Source organism: Herpailurus yagouaroundi, unplaced genomic scaffold (assembly GCF_014898765.1).
Source record: "Herpailurus yagouaroundi ecotype Mexico unplaced genomic scaffold, PumYag 28, whole genome shotgun sequence".
Taxonomy (NCBI): domain Eukaryota; kingdom Metazoa; phylum Chordata; class Mammalia; order Carnivora; family Felidae; genus Herpailurus; species Herpailurus yagouaroundi.
The window spans coordinates 98,912,998-98,927,552 of NW_024412376.1; positions in this window are offsets into that span (position 1 = coordinate 98,912,998).

Genomic DNA, 14,555 nt, shown 5'->3' on the forward strand with positions numbered 1-14,555 from the left:
GTTGATACCCTCGGAACATAAGTTCGCGCACATGTACTTGGGTGAATATTTGTGGAATAAATTATGAATATTCCTTTTTCGTGATACCTTTAAAACTGTGACTGGTTTTTTTTTTTTTTTTGAAGGGAAGGAACAGAAGGAATCCTATAACTGAGAGATAGCTTTTTTTTTTTAAGTTGAAGAATACATTTATAGAGGGAAATGATGAATGAATTCGAGTGTATTTCACTGCCTGTTGCCCCCCAGGCCCCACTGCTGCCACCCGTTTTAGTACGTATTGGGCTCTTGGTGTCTCCAGGATTTAAGGCCTCCCTGAGAACCAGAAGAGGTACAATTTACTCTCCCCTTTCCCACTATTTGGGAGGTTGCAGTCCAAGCTCATAAAAGTCATTTCCATTTTCAAAAGTAGAGTTAGTGAAACACTTTGGAAACTTTCCCTGCACCCTCCACCCTCCCACCCCGCCCCATTCCATCTTCTTGTTCGAGAAATGCAAATCTAAAGCCAATCCTATTTTATGTTAAAAAGTGAAAAACATTTCAATGTATTCTTGTCTTGTATGACTGGCTGAGAGCCTCTAAATCCCCACCATTTACCAAATTAAACTAATTGAAAGTGCTTCCAAAAGCCACATCTGTAGGCTGACGTTTGTCCCTGCCTTTCACTTTCGGCTCGGGAAACTGTTCTCCATTCCATTGATCCCTGAATAGTCATGCCTGTCAGGAAGCCACATCAGCCATTATCATTCTAATTTTACTGCCTTTCTTGGTCCCTAATCTAATTTGCAATGATGCTTAAGCATTTCGCAAGGCCATAGCACTTTCTTCAGAATTTCAACAAGAGCATTAAACCCCCAATTTACATTAATGAAGTGCACATTTAATTAGGGGAGAGGGTAAATGGAGGGCTCTTCAGGAGCAGTTTGTGTGATATGATAAGCACTCGAGAAGGGAAGGAGATAGATCTGATAAAAGACTTGCCATGATTGAGGCAAATCAGACAGTTGGATTTCTTTCCCTCACCCCCTATCTTTTTCCTAGCCTCATCTTCCTTCTCCTCATTCCCACCCTTCCATCAACTAACTCTACCTCTCTAAAATTTGCTTCAGAGCCACGACAATAAAATTACGAAGGCAGACCTGTCAACAGGGGAGGACCAGGCAAAGAACTATTTAAGAGGATCATGTGGTTTTCGGTTCCCCTGCTGCCCCCCAAAGGGGAGATTAACTTGTTCTTTTAAATAATGAGAAACATAGGAAACCATCTCCAGTCTCCTGTTTAATGAATGCATTAAGCACACAGGCTGAGCAGCACAGTGATACCACGCAAATTTGGCTTGCTATTGGGAAAGGGGTGAGCAAGGGGGAGGGCAGGGATGAATTTCTGGTCATAGATCCCATGCAATGAATTCATTACCACATATTACCCGAGATGCAGTGATGTCACATAGTTGAGTCTCTGCCATTGGCTTCTTTGAGCCAGGGCTTCTGACGCAGGGGATTTTGAGTGAGTGTGTATCTATATCCCCATGCATGTTTATATTTAGACAGAAATTTTTTCCTTCTTTTAGCTTAGCCTTTGGAATATGAATTTTAGCTACACACACTTTTCTCTTGTTTCAGGATCACACATTTTCTTCTTAATCCATAGTTCATTAGGTCAAGGGTGGGGGCAAGACTTGTATGAGAGTTTTATTTTTTGAATCTTGGTGTTCTTCCTTCAAGTTCTCCTTTTCCATTATGTCATAATGATGATGATGTTAATAAGAGCCCTCTCAAATAAAGTGATGTGAATAGAACAAAAGCAACTTAATAATGGAATGCTGTTTTATGCTTAACATTTTTGCAAAGCTTGATATTTTGGAGCTAAAAATAAAAACATTTGTTCATGATAGGATTTTGTTTGCATTTCTCACAAGTATAAAAGTTATATTTCATGGAAAAATTATGTATTTTATGAACTTACCAACACCTGCTAGACACTAATGTATAGTCAAATACAATCCCTCTCTTTCCATTACCTTACTAAGATACTTGATGACAGGTCGCCCTTCTTTGGGGACAAGCATCATTTTCAAGCACAAAGATAAGCATTTATCTAAGGCTTATTAAGTTGTAAATAAGCAGGAACTCATCTTTCTTTTTAAATACATAGCCTATAGCCATTGCTACCATGGCTGTGTCTTCACTATCACTCAGTGGCAGGAACAGATGCCTTGAAAAACAATCCCCTACTTGAATTTTGGACCCGAGCTAAATAAATAAATGAATGAATGAATGAATGAATAAAGGTGCCACCTGGGCAGGGGTAAACAATGGAATATTGAGGAGAAGAGGAAGAGGCAAATAATGAGACATTGGATAATGAACAGGAATTTGAAAAAAAACTAATTTGAAAAAAAAATATTAAGGGGTGAGGTAAGAATAACGCTATTATAACTTAGTATGTGTTCTCTTAGTGGGCCCTTCTGGGTTAGCTGTGTAACATGGGTCAAGGTATTTTCATCTGTCTAATATCTGACTTTCTCATTTGCAAAATGGAGATAAAAATAGTACTTTATAAATTTTCTCTGAAGATTAAATGAGATACTGCATATAAAGCACTTAAGATGGTGCCTGGCATCTAATAAGCAATAAATGAAGTGAAAGAGGGAGTACAGAAAGCATTCAGTAAATGCTATTAAGGAGGAAGGGAAGGATAGGTAAATTAAATGATGGAACCTTATGGAGGATTGAGAAAGTTCCGCAAGGGAGTACATGCTGAAAGGAAGGGATGATGAGGGAAAAGGAAGAACAAGTCACTTCCGGATAACCAGCATTTTCAGTGTAGAACCTTGTGTCTTTTCAGTGGATGTGTCCAACAGAGGAAAAGGAGACTGCCAAAGACCATGTCAGAGAGGGAGAAAATAAAATAGGTTGATAACACACTCAAGAATCTGCATTGTAGACTGACTATTAAAATTAATCTTTCCCGATAGCCACCTCAATGCAGGTTTTTTTTTTTTTAAGATGCAACTGGGGGAGTTTTATCCATGTCTGAAATTAGAAATGTCTTTGTTTTCTGTGTAAAATAAAATTGGATCTCTCTGAAAACCACAATAGCCACCCGCTTCTCCTCCTCATCTTCTGCCTCTTCCTCCTCTACCACCTATGGTGAACATCAGTGACATCCTTTTCCCCAGCACACCTCTCTTCCCAGAGACAACCACTGTTACCGGGTCTTTTAGACCCTTCCAGAGGTATTTTGTGCACATACATGAGGCTCAGTTTTAAATTTTGCTCTTCTTTAGTCTCTTTGATAGTGCCCAAGCCTGGAAAGAATCATGTAAAATGTCAAATATTGGATTCTTTGTCTTTTTTAGAGAAATAATTCCTGATCATTGTTAAGAAGTTAAGAACAATGCAGAACTGTATGAAACTTTGGGATATTTATAGTTCAGAAACTGACTGAAAATACTATCTATGAGGAAGATACATAGAGATGATTTACTTGCTGTGGACTGGTACAGGTGTTGTGTATATCTGGAAGTCACTTCCACTCAGGTCTTCAGTTCTTGCCATCCAAACTCACCTCATAGGGTGGAAAATAGTGTAAGAGAAGGTAGACTAAGAATTGGCATGTGTCACCTTTGCACTGGGTATAGAACTTGCTAGGGCACCACTGGCCTGGTGGCTCCCTGGAGCCAAGATTGACTCCATTCCTTGCCTAGGAAGGGCCTCAGGAGCTTGATCTACAATTACAACATTCATTCCTCATCTGAAAGGTGAAAGGGCTGCTGTATCCTGGTGGGGACTAATTCCTAATGAAACGGGAGATGGTTTTGTATTTGTGTATTTGCACAGCAGATGGACTGTGACTCTTTTTCAAGCAAAAGAAACTTGGTGCAGAGGCTGAGGTATGTGCAGCCAAGACTTGCTCTGAGGACTGTGAGACTGTTCATAGAGTGGCCTGAACCTGGCCCTCATGTGGTCCACCCCATCTCTACCAATGGGCGCCAACAGGGATTGCTATGACCTGGACTTGGAAGTTCACTCTACCTATAGCACATGTGGAAAAAGCATGTGAACATAGAAAAAGTGACTTTTAGTCATAATTTCTAACAGTGCACACAAAGCCTGTCGTCAGAATAAGTGAGATTGATTTTTCATGTAATTATGCAATGTTCCCAAGCTTTCTTTAACCCAGTTTAACTAGGCAAGGGTACACTGCAAACAGAATACAGTGCTAAGCAGTTTTCTCTATCGGGTTTAGCTAAGAATATCTAAGGCATATTTGCCTTTTCTCTAAATATACTGCCTGATTGGTTGAGAGAATTAGGAACTTGAGCTCCTCAGTAAAGAACTTAAATTGCTTCTTTTGTGGACATGAACCTGTGTACAAAACAGACAAGGGGAGGGAATGAAAAGATGACAGAACTTTGAACACACAGGCATCATTTTAAGAAAAAGATGAAGAAGAAAACCCATATCATCCAGCTATCTTAAAGCTCTCAGAAATTGGCCAGATTCTAGTCTTCTGAGAAACAATCACAGCAACAGCCCTGGTAGCAACTTTTCAGTGTCCCCTGCGGCCTGAGGTGTGTGGCATTTTCCATACTCCATAGATGGAGTAACAGGGGCACACTGAGAGATTCAGCAGTTCTCTGAGAACTCCCAGCAAGCTGAAAATAGGGCCCCAGATGGCAGCCAAGTTTCCTGCCCTGAAAGTGAAGAGAGAGACCTAAAAAATAGGATTAGATTTAAAAGAGCATATATACTTTCCAGGGCTTATCTGAACTGTGTCTCCTCTCTGACCCTCTTTGAGTTTACCCATCATAAGTAATAGCATGACCTCTTCTTCAAGTCATTCAAAAATGCATTTGTTCTCCATAATAGAGAGAGAAGCTCCAGCCAAATTATATTCTAATGTATCATAGCCTTGAACTCGGGAACCATTTTGCATTGCTGACTAGGTGGCTGCTGAATACATTATTGGTCCACCAACGTTTGTGTCAGCTTTGTGAAGAGGCAGATTTCCCAGCTTGTCTCCAATATTGCTATTGTTAAGGCTTTTTAAGGGGGTGGGCAAAAATAAAAAGGAGAAAAAGAGTGAATACTGGAGTGTAATCTGCTTTTGTGACTAGGTAAGTATAACAGCCTCATAAAAACCCTTGTTCCTGCGTAAATAGATATAGTCATGTTGAAAATGAGTGTGTCTCTGACAGGATTGCCATATTCCTTGCTGGGGCAGGTGTAGTAGGGTGGAGAAGGGCCAGAGAAACTCAGGAAGGTAAGTATGCTAAAGAAATGATTGAATTTCCAACGTTCCCCCTGGCCTGAGGAAGTTGTTAGTTACTTACCCAGTGACTTGGACATGAAGAGAAGAGTCCATAATGCCTGATACTCCAGGCCCCCTTTTATATGGAGAAAATACTGAAACTCACTCTTCCATTTTAATTTAACAGTTTGGACTCAGATTTATAGAAGAGGCAATCCAAGGAAAGCATAAAATGACTTACTGATGAGAAATATCTTCTTCCACTAGAACTGGCTGGAGCCAGTCAGTAGGTGAAGCCAATGCATAAAGTAATAAATGCAGCATTGTAGTTACCCAGGCTTTGCTAAATCACCTATAACCATAGCATCTGGATCCTTCTCCAGTGAATCTATGTTGGCCAGACCCCTGACACTGCATTACTAATACAGTGCATTAAACAGTCCCCTAGTGGCTGCACAGAGGTGTTTCTTCCCAAATACTCTCTTAGTGCCATAGAGGAATAAAATGGTGGGGGTGGGAGGAGTGGAGAGGATGGAGTCCAAGGTGCTATTGGAGAGAGGCCTCACATAGTCCCATGCCAACTTGGCATTGCCACCATTTGGGATCCATGAATCCTCTAGGCCTAGGTCCTGGAGCATTTTTCATACACCAGGAGGGAAGTTGGCAGGGTCAGGGAAAATGTTTTTCTTTGCCTGGAGGCCCGAGTGGCTGGATTGGGTATTTACACTGCCTGAGTTTGCCAGATTATCACTCAGTCCTCCCTTCTAGCCTGCTTTGGCTGTGTAGACTCTGCCTGTGTGAAACTAAGAGGAAAAACTGCACCCCCGCTCCCACCACTGCCACTGTTTCTGCCAATTTCTCTTTGCACATGTGATTTTGGCCACATGAAATCTAGTGTATTCATGGCAAGGTGAAAGTCAGTGTCATAAGGAAAACTATACTGTCCAACAATCTTGGAAACATCCACTTGCCACCTTTCCCATGGAAAACAATAATTTATTACAGACTAGTTAGGAAGGATGCATATTATATCTTCATGAGGGATGATAGATGTACTAGAAGAAGTAACCGGAAGGAGAACAAGAATAGGTGTAATCCTTTTCTTTTCTTTTTGTTTCCTATTTGCCAAGCTTAAGGTTCATGTTGCAATGAGAGTGTAGTGAAAATATCTCCCACCTGGGAGATTGGAGATCTTCATTTAAATCTCTACCCTAACATGAACTAGCTGCCCAACCATTCTGAGTTTCTTCCTAGGGAACATTGGAGGGTTGACCTTGATGCTGTCTAGAAAGTCCCTCCTAGGTCAGATGTTGGATCATCCATCTGAGTCTATCTCATGGCTCCCCTATACCCGCATCCCACAGGACCTGTTCATTTGATTACTTCACTTATTCATTCATTCAGATGACAAACAGGTGTTAAGTCCTTTCCTTTCAGTTCCAGTTTCTTGAAAGAGGCCCACAGTCATTGCCTTAATTTTCTTAAGGCCTTTGGAGATGTTAGCTTTTCACAATGGCCATCCTGACTCCATGAGGCTCCTAAACTTGCTCCCTGCAAGGCCAATGGCTTTTTCTCATCCTTTCTCAGCTTCTTCTGACCCTGGTGTGTTTGACATGGTTGACCACATGCTCCTTCAAGAAATTCCTTTCATGCTTTGTTCCCTCTGGACACTCATGACCCTTTTCTGTCTTCTCTTGTGCTCTCTTTCTGCCACTGTAGTTCTAATCTTGGAGGTTTTCTTTTGTTTCTTTTCCTGTTCTGTGTAAGTCACACCTCCCTCAGTGTCTTCAGTTCCTACTTTCCTGCAACTGACTCTCATATCTATGACTTTAGTCCAGAATCTTCTCCTGGGCTCTAGAACCATACAGTCATCCATAACCTGGGTTCTTATGTTTGGATATTTGACCAAACATCCCCAGTCAGCTGGTCTGAACCACGTTCATTCTCTTGCTTCTGAAATCAGTTGCTGTAAATGACATTTGAATCCTAAAAATTGTGTCAGCTTCTCTTAATCTCCTGACTGGAACACTTGGCCTTTCATGTTTCCTTGCTGTTACCCTAGGATATGTAAAAAGTTACTAAATTGTGCCAATTCCACATGCAAATTGACAATAATATGTCCCTTTCTTTTCCATTTATACTCCCCCTTGGTTTCTTTTAATTTAGTCAATAATATTAATTGATTCCTGGGTGAAGAAGACTGCATGCCATGCCATGAGAGAGGCAAAATATGAAAGGTATGGTATTTTCCCTTTAAGAGTAACAACTTAAAAGAGGTTATCTTCATGTAAATTAATTATAAAGAAAGGTGGAAAGAGGTGACAGAAGAGAAAAAATACAGTATCTGGGAGTTTGTGATAGCTACAAAATATATTTTTGTTAAATTTGATTAATCTCAAATTCTATTTTTATATTCCCAAATGGTTGTATCTTGTTGGTCTGAATTATATTCATAGTTCTCATTTCTTCCATTTTTCTCTATGTTTCATGCAAGTCAGTTATTTATTTGATGCCCTGCTTTCAATATTTATAGTCTCCTGAAGCTCTCCAGGTAGTTGAAGTCTCTTCCTATTACTCTGTTCTTTTTTTTTTTTTTCTATTTTTAGTAGTCTTCCCATCTTCATTGTAGGGGCATCATACCTTTATCTGGCCAGGGAAACTGCAATATGCTCCCAGATCAATATCACTTTATTTCATTCTCCATTTATTCTTACCTAAGTACTCTATTTGACCAACAAACAGTTTACACACCTGTTTATATGCTCTGTGGTATGAGTTGGGTATAGAATGTTGGATGGGACCTGCTTCCATCCTTTGGGTTCTCATATTCTAGTAACAGAGTTAGACAAGCAAATAAATAATTTTAATTCAGTGTGGTAACATGCTACAGTAACTCTTATAGTTAACATTTATTGAGAAGTAAATATGTCCTAGGTACTGTTTTAGATTTCTTACATATGTTAATGCATTTAATCCTCACTGCACTATAGGAGATCAGTATTGTTATTTTCCTCATATTACTCCCCATGAGGAAGCTGAAGCATTTTGTGGAAGAGTAAAGATTTAAAAGTAAGCAGTCTAGGGGCACCTGTGTAGCTCAGTCGGTTAAGCATCTGACTTCAGGTCAGGTCATGATCTTACAGTCTGTGAGTTCGAGCCCCACGTTGGGCTCTGTGTTGACAGCATGGAGCCTGGAACCCACTTCAGATTCTGTGTCTGCCCCTCTCTCTTCCCCTCCCCTGCTTGTGCTCTCTCTATCTCAAAAATCAATAAACGTTACAAAAAAAAAAATAAAAGTAGGCAGTCTAACTCCTGAGCTCACAATCACTAATGTAAGTGACCCTCTCGTGTTCTGATAACATATAACATGTGTCTGTACTATTAGACTATGAAGCAGGGTTGGTGATTTCAGTAAGGAAGACTAGCTTCATGGTGTTTTAACTGTCTTGAGGAAACTAAGTAGTATTTAATTGGTAAAGAAAGGAAGAAAGAAAGAAAAAGAAAGAAAGGAAAGAAAGAAAAAGAAAGAAAAAAGAAAGAAAGAAAAAGGAAGGATGGCACTATTTGCTGATGAAAAGCTTGAAGGGGCTGCTGTTTAGAAGGTCTGGTAAGTAGTTAAGATGCCTCTGTGGAAGATGAGTCTGGTGGGGGTTAAGGCTAGAGCATTGACATTTAAATGATGGAGGAAGAAGACGAGTCATGAAGAATGAGCAAGAGTAAAGGCAAGTAGAAAAAGAGACTAACAGATGGCTTAGTGTCAAGGTGACTATGAACCAGGAGTTTTAAAAAGGAGATGATCAACAGAAACAAATGCACCAGAAGAGTCAGGAGGATGTGACAGAGAAAAACCTAATAGATTTGCAACTTAGAGAGTTTCCAGTGAGATCATAGAGTGAAGAATAGTGGGAGTGCAAGACAAACTCAGAGGATTATTGAAAAAAATGGAAGCAGAAAAGTAGAGTCAGCATGCGTGGACTTCTTGTTGGCTAATTTGTATATACACACCTGTGTTCAAACACATGCCAGTGCACGTCCATGTGTACTGCTAGTGTTCAATAAATGGCAAAGTTAACTTTTAAAAAAAGATGAATCCAACAAAAGATAGAAAAACAGACTTGAAAGGAGAATGTGCTCTTCCTCATAATGACCTGTGTTTAATAAATAACCTTCAGTGGGTTGTAGCTTGTGATGGCATGGTATGGAAAGAGCACCCAGTGGCTCCTTGTGTCTCTTGGGGTACCTGCTTGCTCTCTTTGGTGGCACCAAATTGTACTGGACAAGTTACTGTTCTAGATGGACTTGCTTCTTCTCTGTCAAAAACGAAATGATTAAATAAGTCTCTTCTAATTAACGTTTTTAAATTCTCTGATCACCTTTTAATGCACAGAAATCACCATTAGGTAATGAATGGGTGGCCACTCTTTTTAATGTTTTCTCCTCTGTGACATTGGGAAGTGATTTCTGCCCAGTGATCCAAGCATCTGACATTCTGATAATGAAGAAACCATTTAAAGTCTTGTATTCTAAATTTCCTTCATTTCAACATTGTTTGCCTTGGTTCTTTGTTTTTCAGATGCTTATGTTTAAAGTTTCTCAGAGTTTCAATCAAAAGGGTGAATTTGCTCAGCTGGAAGAATTGAACCTTGAAAGTGCTGCCTTTCTTTAACCCTACATTTAAACAAATAGATTAAAATATAAGAATATAACTTTATTCATCTCTAAATACGCAAACAAGGCAACTGATATTTTAAATAGAAAATTGCCAACCATGAAGGCAGCCACTAGCAATGGAAAGATTGAAAATTGTTTTTCTTTAAATGTTTATTTATTTATTTTGAGGGGGGGTGGGTGAGAGAGAGAGAGAGAGAGAGAGAGAGAGAGAGAGAGAGAGAGGTAGAGAGAGCATGTGAGCACACTCAGGTGGGGTTGGGACAGAGAGGGAGAGAGAGAGAATCCCAAGCAGCCTCTGTGCTGTTGCTGCAGAGCCCAACATGCGGCTTGATCTGATGAACCATGAGATCATGACCTGAGCTGAAATTGAGTTACACGCTTAACTGACTGAACCACCCAAGTATCTCGAAAGATTGTAAATTGTAATCAGATGTTTCTAATGATTTGTGAATATGTGACTAGCCGCCTTGAATCATCATCAGGTGTTGAGCATTATGTAAATTAGCCCGAGTCTGGGTCACTCATCCCCCGAAAAGGTTTGGTTAGAATGGACCTGAAGTGTGTCTTGTGAGAAGATCCTTGTGCTAATATCTATGGGCACACTGGGTAGGAAAGAGATGTGTCTGTAGGCAAAGAAATATGCTGTACTTGGAGTCATTCATTGATAAGCTGTTGAAAGATCTAGAAAGTTTTAAAATGCTCAGCAACATTTTACTCAAAGAAATTTCTTTCCCTGATTGGGAAGCATGCCAAAAAGTCCAAATAGAACAAAATGAATGAGAAATAGGAAGTCAGAAAATAGCAGAAAGCTTTAGCCTCTTTAAGTTTCTTTATAAATTTTTATTTGTGTTTTAATTCATTCAAAAGTATTTGCTGAAAAATCCACCTTATTTAATAAACTCGTTTTTCGTGCAATTAAAAGCCTAAAACAGGAGAATATTGCTTTCTTGGTCACCATCAATAAGAAGAAAGCTATCTGAAAGAGTGAAATTGGGGCAGCAGGGCTAATGTCACACGTATCTTGTAAATTAGAAATATCTCCTGTTAAAGCCATTTATTCTTTTAATTTTGAAAATGTTTTTATTTATTTTTGAGAGAAAGAGAGCGAGCATGAGCGGGGGAGGGGCAGAGAGAGAGGGAGACACAGAATCTGAAGCAGCTCCAGGCTGTGAGCTGTCAGCAACAGAGGCTGATGCAGGGCTTGAACTTGTGAAGTATGAGATCATGACCTGAACCAAAGTTGGACGCTTAACCAACTGAGCCACCCAGGTGCCCCCAAACCATTTATTCTATAAGAGGTCTGGAAATAAATTTCAAATTCAGTTTTATCTCCAGTGCTTGGTATACAGCTTGTACATAGGGGTTGTTCAGTAACTATCTGAGGAATAAATAGATTATTAGAAATTTAAAAAAATTTGTTGAGTGCCTCCACTTTGCCCAAATATGTTCTAAGCTCTTAGGTTATATCAGTAGACGAAGCAAACAAACACAGTGTGTTTTCATTAGCTTCCTTTAAATTTTTACCATTGTGTAAGGAGAGTGAGTGCAATTTGATTTTTTTGAGCAATATAGTTTTAAAATTGATTTTATTTTTTTAGAACGGTTTTAGATTTACAGCAAAAAAGTTCAGAAAGTTCCCATGTGCCTCATACTCAGTTTCTCCTTTTGTTAATATCATATGCTAGTGCAATACATTTGTTATAATTAATGAACCAATATTAATACATTAGTAACTAATGCCAATAGTTTATTTAGATTTCCCTAGTTATTTAGTGTCCTTTTCTTGTTCCAGGAATCAATCCAGGATACCACATTACATTTAATCATCATGTCTCTTAGGGTCCTCTTGGCTGTAACAGTTTTTCAGATTTTCCTTGTTTTTGATGACATTGACAGTTTTGAGGAGTGCTGGTCAAGTATTTTGTAGGATGCTGCACTATTGGAATTTGTCTGATGTTTTCCTCATGATCAGACTGGGGTTATGGGTTATTAGGAGGGAGACCATAGAGGTAAAGTGACATTTTTATCACATCATGTCAAGGGTACATACTATCAACATGATTTATGACTGTTGATGTTGACCCTTGGTCACTTCGCTGATGTAGTATTTGTCAGTTTTCTCCACTGGAAAGCTGCTCTTTCTACCCCCTTTCCGTACCGTATGCTTTTGAAAGAAATCACTATATGCAGCCCACATAAGCACTGGGTATCATGCCCTCCTCCTTTGAAGGTAGAGCATCTACAAAAATTATTTTGAGTTCTGCAATGAAGATTTGTTTTGTCTCTGATTTATTAATTTATTCAATTGTTATATATATCACTAGGGACTACTCATGGATATTCATGTTATACTTTGTGCTATAATTCAATACTACTTTATTTATTATGTTGTTCAAATTGTTCTAGTTTTGGTGATTGGGAGCTCTTTAAGTTTCTCCTATGGTCCTTTTTTTTCTTTTGTCAGAAAAATTGTAACCATTTTAATTTTGACTGGCCACATCTTGATGTAGTCTTAACAGCACTAAAACTTTAAAAAACATGTCTTTACCAATTTAATAAAAGGAAAATATATGTGTGTTTGTTATTTATTGCTGTAAAACAAATCCAAAACTTAGTGGCTTGAAGCAACATGACTTATTCTTCCTCCTATCTCTGTGGGTTGACTGGACTCGAGTGGACAGTTCATCTACTCGTGGTATGGCATGGGCTCACTCATGTAGGTGCTTCTTTGACATATCTGCATCTGTGTGCATGTGTGTATGTGTGTGTATGTTAGCACTTTCTTACTCTCTGACACTATAAAATGTTCCAAGATCATCTTGTATGTTTCCTGCCCCACTTTTAGAGTTGGCCATTCCTGTAAGGAGCCCTAATTCCTTTCATGGGAGAATGGTATTAGAAACCAAGATCTGAGCACTAGGTATGCTTGTTGCTACAAGGGTGTCATTTTTTTTATGCTTGCTCAGATGGCAGAAAAACCAATTTTATTTAAAACACTGTTAAATAGGTTAAATAGCACCCCTCAAAATTCATGTTCACCCACTGGAAACATCAGAATGCAACCCTATTTGGAAATATGGTCTTTGCAGATGTAATTAAGATAAAGATCAAGATGATTGGACTATGGTGGGCCCTAAATTCAACAAGAGGGTCCTTATAAGAGATAGAAAAGGACACATGGAGGCACAGAGAAGACCATGTGCAGAGATTAGGGTTATGCTGCCACAAGCCAAAGAAAGCCAGAAGCTGGAAGAGGCAGGAAGAGATTCTCCCCTAAGCCCTTTGGAGTGAATGTGGCCCTATGAAAACATCAATTTTGGACTTCTGGACTCCAGAGCTGCAAGAGAAATAAACGTCTGTTTTTTAAGCTACCAAGTTTGTGTAATTTATTATGACTACCTTAGCCAAGGAACGCAGGCAAAGATGGTATTTCTCTGTCTCCATCCAAGCTTGCATGCAGCCGAGAACTACATGTGGGGAGGCTAAGAGGAGAAAGAGGAGGCAACTTGTTGGAAGCAGGGATGCAGAATGGAAGTTCTGGTTGGTACTGTACTTCTTCTCTCAACAGTCTGGGTTTCTAGGTTTCCCAGGTGAAGTGAATAATGAGAAATTGTGTCATGATGCTCTCTTTCTGTGCCTTCATACAGACACTGTACTAGGTTCTGTCACTGGGTTGTGAGGGAGTAGGAGAGTAACATTTATTGAGTGTCTAACACAAGTTAGGCACTTTTCACAGGCCCTCATTTCATTCTAACAAGAACCCTGTGAAGGAGGCACTATTATTACCATGTTTTATACATGAGAAAACAGAGTTGGAGAAGTTAAGCACCTGACCCAGAGTTATTTAGTTATGTTGTAAAGTAATCTCACCTTAAATTCCTGTGATGCTTTTCTATTATGCCACCTCAAGTTTCAACCTTTTTTTTGTTTGTTTGTTTTAGCATGATGATCACTTTATCTGAATTACTTCTTATAATTATGTTTTTTCTTTAGGGATGCTCCTGTCTTGACATTGATTGATATATTTAAAAATATTTTATTTTACAATTGATACATCTTTATTGCTGAGAAAAATAAGTCACAAAAGTCCTAAGCAAGCACTTTTTAAAAAGTAAACTCTGCCCCCAAAGTGGGGCTCGAACTCATGACCCCAAGATCAGCTCTACCGACTGAGCCAGTCAGGTGCCCCCTAGGCAGACACTTTTAAACCTACCATACAGAGATGATAAAACTTTACAAATAAAAAAATGTGATTTTATGTGATTAAATTATATATTTTTATTTTTAATCTACTCTTGAAAAAAATTTTTTCACTTGAAAGTCTCATGAGTGTTTGATGTATCTTTTTTCCCCCTCTTTTTTTATTACCTTTTGTGACCACTTTGGTTTGGATCTTTACTGCCTTTTTTTTTTTTTTTTAATTTTTTTTTTTCAACGTTTATTTATTTTTGGGACAGAGAGAGACAGAGCATGAACGAGGGAGGGGCAGAGAAAGAGGAAGACACAGAATCGGAAACAGGCTCCAGGCTCTGAGCCATCAGCCCAGAGCCCGACGCGGGGCTCAAACTCACGGACCGCGAGATCGTGACCTGGCTGAAGTCGGACGCTTAACCGACTACGCCACCCAGGCA